Source organism: Neophocaena asiaeorientalis, unplaced genomic scaffold (assembly GCF_003031525.2).
Source record: "Neophocaena asiaeorientalis asiaeorientalis breed wild unplaced genomic scaffold, Neophocaena_asiaeorientalis_V1.1 scaffold489, whole genome shotgun sequence".
Classification (NCBI taxonomy): Eukaryota; Metazoa; Chordata; class Mammalia; order Artiodactyla; family Phocoenidae; genus Neophocaena; species Neophocaena asiaeorientalis.
The window spans coordinates 2689142-2703916 of NW_020174791.1; the positions used below are offsets into that span (position 1 = coordinate 2689142).

The 14775-nt window shown below is 48.5% G+C and overlaps 1 protein-coding gene across 1 annotated transcript in view; it reads left to right on the top strand.

The window, feature by feature from the left end:
* Window positions 1–390: 390 nt before the first annotated feature.
* The window catches only part of MMEL1 (membrane metalloendopeptidase like 1), a 34437-nt gene continuing 20052 nt past the window's right edge, over window positions 391–14775 (top strand). Inside the window, exons 1-2 of the mRNA XM_024760248.1 lie at window positions 391–544; window positions 14145–14243. The gene's annotated coding sequence lies outside the window, so the exon portion shown is untranslated. The remainder of the gene's footprint in view (window positions 545–14144; window positions 14244–14775) is intronic.

Below are 14775 nucleotides of genomic sequence, written 5' to 3' on the forward strand. Positions count from 1 at the left end.
AGAAGCCTCTTGACAAGCCTGGGAGCTGGGCCTCTGGGCCCTGCGTGCCCACCGCAAGCTGTGAGCAGAGCCGCCCGGACCAGCCCCGGCCAGAGAACAAGCTTGGAGGGGACTCCCTCCAGAAGGGACGGCCACCAGGGCCAGCAGGCCAGTCCCGCCCCACCCCCGGCACTCGACGCTGGCCCCGGGGGAGAGAGGAAAGCCCTCAGGCACAGGCCAGCTGTGGCCTTGGGATGGAGAGAGGTGCTGAGCATCCGCCAGCCTCAGGCAGGGCCTCGGGAGCTCCACGCCCGTCCTCCGGGCCCTGGCGCCCCAGGCTGGGTGGACGCCGCCCCTGGCCTCCGTCTTGGGGCTTCTCAGCTGTGCACTTTCCCCGTCTAGAGACTTGCGATGAGGAAGCCCGAGAGCCCGGTGGGGATGGTGGAGATCGCAGGCCGCGCAGGGCAGGAGCACCGAGGCTTCCTGGAGGGAGGGCTGCTGCTACTGCTGCTTCTGGTGACAGGTGCCCTGGTCGCCCTGGGCCTCCTCTGCGCCGACAGAAGAGGTGAGTGAGGGCGCCCTCCCCTCGGGCCCGCCACCGACACACTGCTCACCGCCTCTTCCCCGCGCGGCCTCGGCAACGTCTGCGTGCCCGCCCACCTGGATAAGCCAGCCATCGAGCGGGCGATGGCAGGTGGGGTCTGCTCCGGGCACCAGGGGCTGCCGGGCTGTGCTGCAGCCTGGAGAGAAGGGGCACTGACCTGCGGGGGCTGGGGCCCTTCCAGAAGGCTCTGCCCAGGCGCCGGCCGGCACAAGGCTGTTTCTGCCGGCTCTGGGCTGGCGGGCCCCTACGGGACTCCCGATGCGGCAGAGCGGTTCCCCACGCCGCATCTGCGCGGCCCCTCCCCTCTCCTGCCGTACAGGGCGCTGCAGTTCCCGGCCTGCCCAGCAGCAGGAGCCCGCGCTCCAGCGCTGGGGACCCGCGGCACGGCATCCCTCCAGCCAGCTGGGCTCGCCTGCCGCCTCCCGGGCAGCCATCCTGCAGAGAACCTGCTGGGATCCCCCTCGCGGCCTCCTGAAGGCCTGGGCCCCCGGGGCCTCGTGGCTTCCCAGGCTCTGCTTTTTGCACAGTGATGGGTGGGGGCCGGGCCGGGGTCCTAGGGAGATGGGGATGCCAGGGCCACCCTGCAGGAACACCCCCACTCACAGTCCCTCCCCCGGCTCACCAAGGCCAACGTGGAGGAGCCTGGACTGTTCCCCCCTTGCGTCGGGAAGCACTGCGGGGGGCGGGGGGAGGTGCTCGCCTGCCTGCACCTGGGCACCAGGTGGCCTGGGTCAAATCCCAGAGGCACCTTACTCCCAGCAGGCACAGCCTCGGGCACAGCTGGGAGGTGCAGTTGGTTCCTCCTGCAGGTGGGTGGGTGGACGGGTGGGCTCAGGACTCAGAAGGATCTGCAGAAGCCCTCCCCACGGCCCCAACAGTAGCAGCCCAGGCTTTGTTACTAGAATATTCCCTCACTGGCCAGAACCACCTGCGCTGTGGTGGGACCATCCATCCACCACTGGGCAAGGCTGTTTCTGAGAACCAGACGTGGGTGCTGCCTACAGATGTGGTGGGCGGCCCCTGCCCAGGGCTGCTCCCACCTGACCAGGTGCCTGGCCGGACCCTGCCAGCCGCTGCCGTCTCTGGCCCCTCCGGGTCTCCTGGCAGGGTCGATGGACACTTCATCTCCATGGGCGCGGGCCGTGGGGAGGGACTGCTCACTGCTCGGAGAGCCCAGACCCCAGGGAACCTCTGTTCGGGACTACTGGGCTGCAAACACCTGGTTGAGAGGCTCCCAGGGGACCCCTAAATACAAGTGGGGTCTCTGCCAGGGCCCCTCAGGCAGGACTCTGTGCCCCTACCCCCCCCCAAATGACGCAAGCCGATCTCGGCCTCAGGTCCTGATGGAGCCCGTGGAAGAGTTTAAATGCTGCATTTTTATTTATTTCTAAAGACTTTCTCATCCACTATGGTTTTGTGGGGTTTTTTCATTGATTTATGAGTTATTTAGATATCTCTCTTTTTTAAATTTCTAGATGCTTGGAGACTTTTTCTTAGTTGCCTTTTTAAATTGGTTTCTAATTTAACTGGATTCTTGTCAGCAACCGTGGTGTATGTGATATTGATTCTCCGGTATTTGCTGAGGCTTGCTTTAGGGCCAACACACGGTCAGTCTTATACATAATCCACGTGCGCACGTGCAGTGGAAGTGGAGATACGGACAGCGGCTTAGAGGCATCCGTCAGGTCACTCAAATCGTCTATATGTTTGTTTTTTTCCATTTTCTTGACCCTTCAATTATTGAAAGACGTGTGTGTGCTAAAACCTTGCCCTAGAGAACTATCAGTCTTCTTTGTAGTTATGCCAAGTATTAATTTGTGTATTTCAAGGTTAAACTATGGGAATTCCCTGGCTGTCCAGTGGTTAGGACTCTGTGCTCTCACTGCCGAGGACGCCGCCAAAAAAAAAAAAAAAAAAGCCGCATTATTATGTGGATGTAAATTTAGAATCAGTGTATCTTCACTCTGTATGATTACGTAGCGCCCCTTTCTATCTTAACTGTGCCTTTTGCCTTAATATGTTTTGTTGTAAATTCTGTTTTGTCTGATATGAATTAGCATTTGTTCTCTATTTTTTCCATCCTTTTTCTTTGAGACTTTGTCTCTTTGGCTTTAGGTGTGTCTTTCGGAACCGTGTACAGCTGGATTTTGTCTCCATCTTGTACCTGGAGGATTTAGTCTACGTGCATTCACACAGAAATGTACGATTTTTTTCTGTTGTGTTCTTCTGTGTTTCTGATGCCTCTTCTTTCTCTTTCCTTGCCTCCTTTTGGATTGATCTGTTATTTTTCACTCTGTTTTCCTGCAACTATCTTGAAAGTTTTATATTTCTAATCCTTTTAATGGTTACCTTAGTTTTTTGTTTTAACATTTATTTCAAAAGTTATAGATAAACCTTTTTCAGAAACTTGAGTGTTTTTTTAATAAAACTTTGAGTGGGAAACAATCCTACACCCACAGTCCTGCCTCCTGGAATTCTGCTCCTCAGAAAGAGCCATATTCAGTGTCTAGTGCAGAGGTCTGCAAACTATGGCCTGTGGGCCAAATCTGGCCCACTGCCTGTTTTTGTAAATAAAGCTTTATTGGAACACCGCTGTGTCTCCTCACTTAATGTATTGTCCGTGGATGTTTTCAGGCTACACGCGCTAAGTTGAATAGGTGAGACAGAGTCTGTATATGGCTCACAAAGGCTAAAACATATATTGTCTGGCCTTTTACAGAAAAATATTGCCAACCCCTGGACCGGAGTGTCTAAGCCTCATCTTTGGACCCTTCTCTCTTTATTGTCAGTGTTAGATCACAGGGAGGCATCGAAAGGTTGTGGTTAATGCCCAGGCTCCTGAATCTGACAGCCTGGTTGGGCTTGCCAGCCCCCCAGATCCCAGCTGTGCGACCTTGGAAGGTTTTCTTCACACCTCTGTGCCTCAGTTTCCTTATCTGTAAAATGGAACATAACATAGAGGCTTACTGGAGGGTTCAATGATTTAATACATCAATAACACTTAGAAAAATGTCTGTCATGCTATCAGATCCGATTTAATAATAAAATATTAGATTTGTCGTTGGTTCCCTATCCATATTGTTATTGACATCCCGAACGGGCGGCAGATTTCGTTCCTTAAGGCACCCAGGCTTCCACTGTCCCAGTATAGGTACATCATTGCTTTTGGATAAATCCATACACATCATTACAACAGTTCTCCTGAGTATTTTTCACAGCTGAGCTATGAAGGATAGTTGGATTACATTTCCTTTCCTTGTTATTATTTTGTTTTCTTCTCATTAATAGCTATCTTGTTTAAGGAGTTTCATTTCTCTCCTACCTCTCTCTCTCTCTCTCTCTCTCTCTCTCTCTCTGACTCTATATACATATCTGTGGGATGGTTTGATATTATCCCACAGTATTGGGGTGCCCTGTTCAGATTTTGTTCATTCTTTCACTCTTTCTGATGCAGTTTGAAGAGTTTGACCCTAATCAGTCTTCAGTTCCACTGGTTCTTTCCTCAGCTGTATCCAGCGTGCTGGTCAGCCAGTCAAAGGAATTCTTCATCTCTGATAACATGCTTTTTCTTTCTGCTATTTCCATTTCCCTCTTTTTTATAGTTTCCATCTCTTTGTTGAAATTTCTTTTCTGTTCATGCATGTTATCCACCTTTTCCATTAGATGGAAACATATTAACGTATTAGCCATAGTTATTTTGCAGTCCTTCTCTGATAATGCCAATATCTGAGCTACCTCTGAGTCTACTTCTATTGATTAGTTTATCTCATGGCAATGGATTGTTTTTCCTTGCCTCTGTGTGTGTGTGTGTGTGTGTGTGTGTGTGAGATACATTTTTACTGAAGGCTAAACATCCAGCGAAAGAGCAGAGACTGAGGTAAACAGCATTTGCACCAGAGACAAGCACGGTTGTTCTGTCTGTTAGTGTGAGAGATTGAATCCATCCAGTCAGGAGTCAGCTGATTCGGGGTTTTGTTTTCACTTTTGTCACCCTCGGTGCCCCACACACTTCACCTTTCTCTGGCTGTGAGCAATGATTACCTGTGCTTAGAGAAATGGGCCTGGGGGGGGGCCAGAGGTTCCCCATTGTTCCTGCTCCAGCCTCAGCTCTCAGCAGTCCCTGGATGTGTTCAACACAGAGGGGTTCTGCCTCTGCCCCTCCACAGATGGTAGGTTGCCCTTGCTTTTTAGTGCTTGGTTCATGCTGGCGTGGGGGATCTCTGGTGTCCTGGCCCCGTCTCCGTCTTGGAGTGGGGGTGCCTCAGTATCCCTGCCCCGATCCCCATGTCCATCAAACTTTGCCTCATGCCTGAGTCCCCTGCCCCTCTCCTAGTGGCAGCAGACCTCAGCTTGACGTCAGTCTAGGATCCTGGGCCCACAGGGGTCTCCTGTGCCTCTCCCGTGAGCAGAGGATTTTTATATCTGACTCTCCTCTGGGCCAGTAGGTTTTCATCTGGCCCATGGGAGTGAGAGGGTTTACTACGCTCCCCTCAGTGGTTTAAAGCTCTTGCTTCCTACAAGAGGAGGGTCCTGCAAGCAGGAGACGCCTCACGCTGGCACCTCAGCAGAAGCAGATAACCTCCTGCATGCCTGTGCCACTGAGGGGGACTCTCTGGTCTTCTGAGACCTGCCCCAGTTTTTCTCATTGGCACCTGGTAAGGATCCATGGAAATAACTGGTGAATGAGTGCAAAATCCCCCTGTGTTGGGGCTTTCCTGGTGGCGCAGTGGTTGGGAGTCCGCCTGCCGATGCAAGGGACGCGGGTTCGTGTCCCGGTCCGGGAGGATCCCACATACCGCGGAGCGGCTGGTCCCGTGAGCCATGGCCGCTGAGCCTGAGCTTCCGGAGCCTGTGCTCTGCAATGGGAGAGGCCACAACAGTGAGAGGCCCGCATACCACAAAAAAAAAAAAAATCCCCCTGTGTTGAGGCTCCAGCTGTTCCACACTGACAAGCTAACTCGCACTTGGCCTTCAAGAATTCAGTAAAATGTTAGCTGATTTCTTCTTACCCACTTGTGTGGTGACTGTCTCTTACTCCTAGGTCCTGTCAGAGTTCTCAGTTCTGCTTGGTGGGACGTGTCACTCTGTTTTCCTGGTTACCCTCTTACCTCAGGTCCTGGATGAGCTCCAGAAAAGCTGTGATTTCTGTAGACTATCTGGACTTTTCCTGTTGTTAGAAAGGGAATGATACTCTAGTTGGCTTTTGACGTTGTAAGCGGAAAGCAGAAGTAATATACCTTAAATTTTATATGCGTATTTAACTTAAAGTGTTCAGCTAGTCAGTATCTTCATATTTCTTCCAAACAATACAAGCATTTAGAACAGTTTAAGTCGTCCTCCACCCTGATCACACGTTATTGTGGGTAAGTCCGCGGTTTCTATCTTATTTTTTATTTACCGCACACAGGCAACATTCTCTAATATACTCAATTTAATTTCGATTTTCCCAAGTCCTTATCAGTTTCTTTTTTTTTTTAATTTACTTTTGGCTGCGTTGGGTCTTCGTTGCTGTGTGTGGACTTTCTCTAGCTGCGGCTAGACTTCTCTTCGTTGTGGTGCGTGGACTTCTCATGGCAGTGGCTTCTCTTGTCTCAGAGCTCGGGCTCTACACGCACAGGCTTCAGTAGTTGTGGCACATGGGCTCAGTAGTTGTGGCTCACGGACTCTAGAGCGCAGGCTGAGTAGTTGTGGCGCATGTGCTTAGTTGCTCCACAGCACGTGGGATCTTTCCGGACAAGGGGTCAAACCCATGTCCCCTGCATTGGCAGGAGGATTCTTAACCCCTGCGCCACCAGGGAAGCCCCCTATCAGTTTCTTCGCTCATCGTTCTCCCTACTTCTCAGGTAGCCCTTATGAAATCATTTACCTTCTTTCTGAAGTACATGCTTTTGGAGACTCCCACACAAAGTGTGTCCATGGACCAGTGGTGTTGGCCTCACCTGAGAGCTTGTTAGAAATTCAGAAACTCAGGGCCCATCTCAGGCCTACTGGATTAGGATCTGCATTTAATCCCCAGGTAACTCATCTGCACTAAAGTTTGGGAAACGCTGATTAGGACACAGCATTTGTTGATCTTGCTTGACAATCAGAGTAACCTGGGGCAATTGTTAAAAAGCCACATCTTGGACCCTGTCTCCATCTGCTTGGGCCCCTGTAACAAAATACCATAAGTCGGGGTGACTTAGCAACAGAAATCTATTCTCCCCTAGTTCTGGAGCCCAGAAGTCCAACATCACAGTAGCAGCCAATTCAGTTCCTGGTGAGGACTCTCTTCTTGACTTACAGACAGCCACCTTCTCACTGTGTCCTCATGTGGTGGACAGGGCAAGTTCTGGTGTCTCTTCCTCTTCTTATAAGACACCAGCCCTACTGGATCGGGGCCCCAGGCTTACGACCTTATTTAACCTTCTTCGCCTCCTCGCAGGTGCCAACGCCAAATGCAATCACATGAGGGGTTAGGACTTCAACATAGGAATGGCGGGTGGCGGGGAGAAGATGCAAAAGTTTAGTCCATAACAGGACTCAACCTAGGCAGAACCAGGAAATCTTACAGGGTAAGACCCCAGATTCTGTACTGTAACCAGCATGTGAGGCCTTTCTTGTGATCAGGCAGATTTGGGGAGCACAGCTTTAAAATACTCTTTCAACTGTAAACCTTCATTTTTGTTTACTTGAAAATGACTTTATCTGGTAGTCATCCTTCAGTGATAGTTTAACTGGTTACACAAATCTGGGCTTAGTTACGTTCTCAATATCTTGAAGATTTAGTTTCGCTATCTCTGACTTCCATTGCTGCTGTTCAGAAATCTGGTTCAACCTAACTGGCCTTCTTGTCAGATGAACTCTTTCCCCTCTGAGCTGTTTTCTCCCTGGTACTGTGCATTTTTACCATGAGGTGTCTAACTATGAAGCTCTTTTTATTTATTCTGCTTTGCATCTGTTGTGATTCTTGAATCCGAGCACTAATGACATTTATTAATTTTGGAAACTTGTAGCCACTGTCTTTTTAATATTGTGTCTCCCACATTATCTTTATTTTCTCCTAAAATTATGATTACATATGCACTCAATTTTTCTCACTCTATCTTCCATATCTTTTAGAGAAAAGTTTCCATCTCTTTGATTTTGCCCCACATTCTGGGCAAATTCTTTAGAACTACATTCAAATTCACTAAATCTCTCTTCAGCTCTGTTGTATCTGCCACTTAACCCATCCATTTTGGATTTTTTCTTTAAAAAAATTATTTTCAACAATTTCATGTTTTTTATTTCTGGAGTTTCCAAGCGATTCTTTTACAAATGGATTTTTTCAATTTTTTCTTTGCCCTTGTTTTTAATTTTTATTTCTTTCAATGATTCAAACATAGTGGGCTATTTCTGCATCAGCTAGCCACTGCTGCCTAACAAATCACCCCAATACTCAGGAGCTTGAAACAACACTTATTTATCATGACACACATCCATCAGTAGGCTGCAGGGCTCAGCTGATGTAGGTCAGCCTCAGCTGGGGCAGCTGTTCCATGAATTTCATCCTCCTACAAGGACCAGCAAGCATGTCCCTCTCCATACAGAAGCTCATCGGGACAAGTGGAAACACACTTAGGGCCTAGGCTCAGAGCTGGAGTACATTATTTCCACCTCATTCTATTACCAAAGCCATAGGGGCAAACCCACAGTGAAGAGAGGGAGGAAATATTCTCTGCCCCTTCAGGGGAAGCAGCTACAATGGCATGTGCAAAGGCACAGATACAGAGAGACATTGAGGTTTGGGGCCTGTGATGCCAGCTTCCACATGTTATGGGTCAGATAATCCCAAACTATGAATCCTTGGGGTTCTAGTCCTGCTGTTTGCTGTTTCTCACTCATGGAATCTGGTCTTTTCATAAACCTCAGTCCATGTTCAAATTGGCTTTATCTGCGAGAAGCCTTTGTTACTTGGGCTAAGTTTCCCTCCAGACAATATGTGTGTTTGTTTCCATCAGGCACCTGGGAATGCTACCAGCCTAAATTTAATTTCTCAGCTTGTGGTTTCCTTGACCACAGGGTCATGTAAGCTCACACCCCACACCTGCATGACAACCAGCCTGTGATGATACATTCTCCAGGGAGGACGGTTATTTTCCACCCAATAAAGTTCTTTGTATCCCTCTTTTGTTAGGTAGGGAGAGACAGAGACAGGAAGAGGAGAGAGACAGAAAGAGGAAACAAATTATTCACATCAAGGCCAACCTTTAGGAGAACAGGTCTTTCAAAGGAAATGTCAGGTTTGTTTTTTTTTAATGTAGAGAGTCTATGTGAAAATAATTGGAGAACAGGTCTTTCAAAGGAAATGTCAGGTTTGTTTTTTTTTAATGTAGAGAGTCTATGTGAAAATAATTGGCATATTACAGAAGTTATTCAAGCAAATATAAAAATGAACAAGAGTAGACACATGTCAACTGGGCACAAGGAAGTCTACTCCCTTCTGGAATCATGAAGGGGGGAAATGTCCCTGTTTGGGGTCTGTTTGCTGTGTGTCCTGTTGATCCTATTTTAGCATTAGAGGAAGACTTCATTTCTATTCAGCTTTTGTGTCAAAGGCCTTGCTGTTTGCCTCTTCTCTTGCTCAGAAGAACAGATTTTGAATGAGAATATGGGTGCTGGAAGTCCAACCTCCACAAGTCGCTAGTGACTGGCCGTGGGTGCATCACCCCACATGCCTGTCAGTTTTCTCATCAGAAAAATGGAGGTGGTGACCCTCACAAATGAGGTGGTGTAAGTTAAAGGCAAAGTGCACAAACATGGTGATCTCATCTCATTCAATTTTGGAAATGTTTTCTCAAGAGCCCACTGCATCCTCAGGAAACTCTTGAGCTGTAGCATCAGATGAACTTACCCCAGGAATTTCCCCCAACCAGAAGGTTACGGCAGCCCGTGCTGGGAATACAGTGGAGGAAATGGGAGGGGGACATAAGCATGGAGAAGGCATGAACTTACCTCCCCAGTGTTGGGTGTTTGTTCTGGTTTCGTCTGACTAGACTGGAAGCAGATCAGTCAGATGCACTGTTTGGGTTCCCACAATGCTTCATTCACCCTGTTTACCCTGCGCTCCCCTTTCTGGTCCTGGTCGTTATTCCTTCCCACCAACCTGGACTCCCAACTGGTTACCTGCTCTTTCTATGGGAAGACTTTCTTTGGTTATTTGTTGTAGTGAGTGTTGAGTACTGGAGACAAATTCTATCAGCTTTTGCCTGAAATGTCTTTATTTCACTTTCACTTTTTAACTATATTTTTGCTGGATATAGAATTCTAAGTTGGTAGTTAGTTTTCTTCAAGCATCCATTCCAGAGTTTGTTCCATCGTCTTCTGACCACCACTGTTTGTGATGACAAGCCAGCTGTCACTCTTCTTGTACCTCCCATGAATTAATATCTTTTTTCTCCTCTGACTGTTTTTATGAATATCTCATTCTCTGTAGTTCTCAGCAGTTTGACTTGATGCTGCTGCGTGCATGGTTTTCTTTGTATTCGTCCTGCTTGGGATATACTGCCCCTCTTGGATCTATAGGCTTATGTCTTTCATCAATTTTGAAAAATTATTAGCCATTATCTCTTCAAAGATTGCTGACTCATACCATCCTCCTGTGGGGCTCTAGCTACATGGATGTTAAGCTATTTAATATGGTTCCACAGATCTCAGATCCTCTGCTCATGTTGTTTCAAAGTAATTTTTCTAAATTTCTTTTTCTTTTTCTTTTTCTTTTTTTTGGCCATGCCACACGGCATGTGGGATCTTAGTTCCCTGACCAGGGATTAAACCCAGGCCCCTTGCATTGGAAGAAGCATGGAGTCTTAACCACTGGACAACCAGGGAAGTCCAACTTTTCTAAATTTTAAAACAGCTTTAGATTTACAGAATTATTGCAAAGAGAGTACACAATTCCCATATACTTCATCCCACATCTTATATCACATAAATGTGATACATCTGTCACAAGTAATAAACCAATGTTTATATATTACTATTAACCCAGTCCATGCTTTATTCACATTTCCTCAGTTTTCCCCTCATGTCCTTTTCTGTCCCAGGACCCCACATGATTTAGTTGGCAAATCTCCTTGGACTCTTGGCTGTGATGGTTTCTCAGCCTTCCCTTGATTTTTATGATCTTGACAGTTTTTAGGAGGACTGGCCAGGTATTTTGTAGAATGTCTCTCATTTGTCTGATGTTCAGACTGGGGTGATGTTTTGGGGAGGAAACCTACAGACCAAGGGGACGTAATTTCAGTGACTTACCATGTTGATGTCAACCTTGAGCACATGGCTTGAGGTAGTGTTTGTCAGCTTTTTCCACTGTATAGATACCTTTGTCCCCTCTCTTTCCACACTGTCCTCTTTGGAAGGAAGGCAGCACATGCAGCCCAAACTTAAAGGGTGGGGAGTTACACTACACATCCTTAGAAATGGAGTATCTATGTAATCTATTTGGAATTCTTCTGTCTGGAAGACTTGTCTGTTCCACCACCACCCCCATTTTTTATTTATTCAACAATTTAAAAAACAATTTGTCAGTACTTTAATGAAATCTCACTTGTCGATTTTTCCTTTCATGGATCATGCTATTTGTGTCGTATTTTAAAAGTCGTCACCAAACCCAAAGTCACGTAGGTTTTCTCCTTCAAGAAGTTTTACGGTTGTGTATATTATATTTATGTCTGTGGCTTATTTTTAGTTAGTTTTTGTGTAAGGCATAAGGCCTGTGTCTAATTTTTTTGGTTTGTTTTTGTATCTGAATGTCCAATTTTCCTTTTGGAGCATTTATTGAATGGCTATACTTTCTCCATCAAATTGCCTTTGCTCCTCTGTCAAAGGTTAGTTGACTGTATTTGTGTGGGTCCATTTCTGGGCTCTCTGTTCTGTTGCATTGATCTATTTGTCTTCTTTTGCCAATACTATGCCATCTTGATTACTTGTAGCCTTGTCGTAAGTCTTGAAATCAAGTCATGTGTCTCTCCAACTTCATTCTTCTTCATTGTTGTTGTCTGTTCTAGCTACTTGAGCCTTTCCGTACAAACTTCAGAATCAGTTGGTCAATAAATACAAAATAGCTTGCTGGGATTTTGATTAGAATTATTTTGAATCTGTAGATCAAGTTAAGAAGAATCAACATCTTAATAATGCTGTCTTCCAGTCCGTGAACACGGAATATTTTTCCATTTCTTTACATATTTGATCTTTTTCATCAGTGTTTTATAGTTTTCCACATATAGGTCCTATACGTATTTTGTTAGATTTATACTTAACTTTTTTATTTTTTAGGTGCTATTGTAAGTGGTATTGCTTTGAAATTTTCAAATTCCAGTTGTTCATTGCTAATATATAAGAAAGCAATTTGTATATTAATCTTGTATCCTGCCACCTACTATCGTCTCTTATTAGTTCCAGGTGTTTTTTGTTGTTTTGTTTTGTTTTGTTTTGTTTTGCTTGATTCTTTGGGATTTTCTACATAGATGACCATGTCATCTGCAAATAGAGTTTTATTACTTCCTTTCCGGTCTGTGTTACCTATATTTCCTTTTCTTGTCATATTGAACCAGCAGGACCTCTCATGTGATGTTGGATAGGAGAGATGAGACAGGACAGTGCTGCCTGTCCCCAGGCTTAGGGGAAATCACCCAGTCTCTCACTGTTAACAACCATGTCAGCTCTGGGTGTTTTTTAGATGTTTTTCTCCGTTCGGTTTTTTCATCTTTTTCCTTTGTGCTTCAGGTTGGATCATTGATACTGACCTATATATGCTGACACTAATACTTTCTTTTGCAGTATTCAATGTGTTTTTAAACCTAAAAAATGAACTCCTCACTCTTTCTATTACATTTCCATTTAGTTCTTTTTTAGAATTCCCATTTATCTGGTAAAATTCACCATCTATCTACATATTTTTCCGTCTTTTGTACAAGACCCTTTATCTTAATTATCATGGTGATTTTAAAGACTTTGTCTGCTAACTGACATCTGGTCACCAACGAATCCACTTTGAACTGTTTTGGGGTTTTCTTCTTGGTCATGGGTCACATTTGCCTGTTTCCTCATGAAGGAGGATTTCTCCCAGCTTTCCTGCCCTGGCCCTGCCTTCACCTGCATCACCGCCATGCATTATGGGAGGCCCCAGAGCAGGAACCAGAGCCTTGTGTGACAGGGGCTCCTTGGAACCCGGATCCCTCCCTCCAGCCCACGGGCAGGAGCAAAGGGCTTGTTAAAAATCCCCCCACTCCATGCCCCTCCCGGAGGAGGCCTGCCCCGGTTGCAGGTGAAATAGCCACAGTCTGCTTAGACTTTCTGCAGCCTAATCGGAAGCAAAGACCCCTTTTCCCACCATCTCTTTGGCCAGAGCTCAGATGCCAAGTCCACTTTTCCACCGAGGGCGTGGCCCTTGTCCAGAGGCTCTGGGTTGCTGAGACTGGCAGATGCCCGTGGGGCAGACAGACGTAGCACCCACTGAGCACTGCATTTCTGTTTCTGATCCATGGGACCGTCCATGGTTTGCCTCAATCTATGCATCACTTTTCTCCTTTTCCACTGGACTGGGGGCCCCTTAAGGACAGGGCCCATGTGGGACTCAGATCTGAATCTCCAGAGCCCAGCACCAGGGCTTGTTGATAATATTAGCAAATGTTGGATTCATGGATGAACAAATGGATGGGTGAAAAGAGCAGCCACTAACAGGTGGAGGAGAAACACCTCTCCCCACCCCCCTACCCCCCAGATCACACATCTCATAAACACTCCCTCCAATGGCCAGGCCCCCAGGGGACACCCAGCACATTCAGGGCCTCCTACACCCTCTGTGGTCTCAGGGGCCGGGCTGAACCGGGTCCCAGGCTTGCCCACAGCCCTGACCTGAATGAGGCCCTGTTCCCTCCTGCCCACCTCTCCGTGGGTCTCCCTGGTAGGGAAGGTGGCCATGCCTGCTGGGCTCTTTCCCTGGACCTGACCCCCTTCCCTGCACTCACGCCCCCTTCCTGCACCCCCTCCAGGCCGATGCTGACCAGGCAGTGCCCGCCCCCCTACATGGTGGACAAATGAGGGAGGGCAGCTTTGCACTTTCAGCTGCCTGCACAGGTGGAGGGGCTGGAGCTGAGGCCAGTGGGTCAGGAAGATTCCCCCCAGAGGACATCCTTTCCCCCTTAAAGGGCTTATCATCCCTGTCTCGGTAGACCCCAGGAGCTGCCCACCCTCGCTTGGGTGAGGCCCATGACCCCGCGGCAGAGGAGGATGTCAGAGGGCACTTCTTAGGGGAAGAGGTCCTGCCTCAGGACCCCTCTGGGCCCGGCAGCTGCGGCCCCCGGGCTGGTGGGCCTCCCCCTCTGCTCAAATTTGAGTTCTGCTGGAGCCCCTGTGTCTTGGTGTGCCTGGTGACCAGCCCTCACGACAGCGGGAAGGGGCCACAGCCCTACACAAGGAATCCCCAGAGCCCCCAGGACCCCCATCCGCAGGAGAATGCCTGTGCTGCCCCAGGTCAGCCCCAAGGCACCCGGGAAGCGGTGGCAGCAGGAGAGCTGACTTCTGTGTTTCTCCCCAGGGAAGCAGCTGCCACTCTTTACTAGCCGGCTCTGCTTCTCAAAGGAAGAGAAGACCATTGTAAAGCGAACACCCCGAGGTAGTCCCATCTTCCCTCCCAGCACGACCCGAGCAGGGGGGTGCTAGGAAATGGCACCCCGCATGGGCAGGCTGGGTTCCACTGCAGGCCCGGGGTGTGCGGCAAGACAGGGGGCCCTGCCCAGGGCGCCAGGGTCCCGTGGGAAGAAAGGGCAGTGGCAGGGATGCAGCCGTGAGCACCTGCTGGATGCAGAATGCTTCCTGGGCGCCTGGGAACCAGCAGTTTCAGGGAGCTGCACATTGATACAACCAGCACGTGGCGGGGGGCGGTTGGGAGAGAGTAAGGGCGTGCAGGGACGGGGCAGCACAGGCAGGCTGTCTGGAGGAGCTGACGCCTGATGGGTGAGCGCTGGCTGGGCCGACAGGCAGGAGGGCAGAATGGCCAGCTTCAGCCCTCAGCTGTGGGGATCACAGGGTGTAAGGGGCTCCCGGGTCACTGCAGGGGTCAAGCCAGAATGAGCTTACCCTCACTTAAGGCCACCCAGGAAGGATGCGGGCTGCCCTCCAGATGCCCTCAGGGCCCAGGCTGGACTGCCCATGGGGGTGGGGGTGGC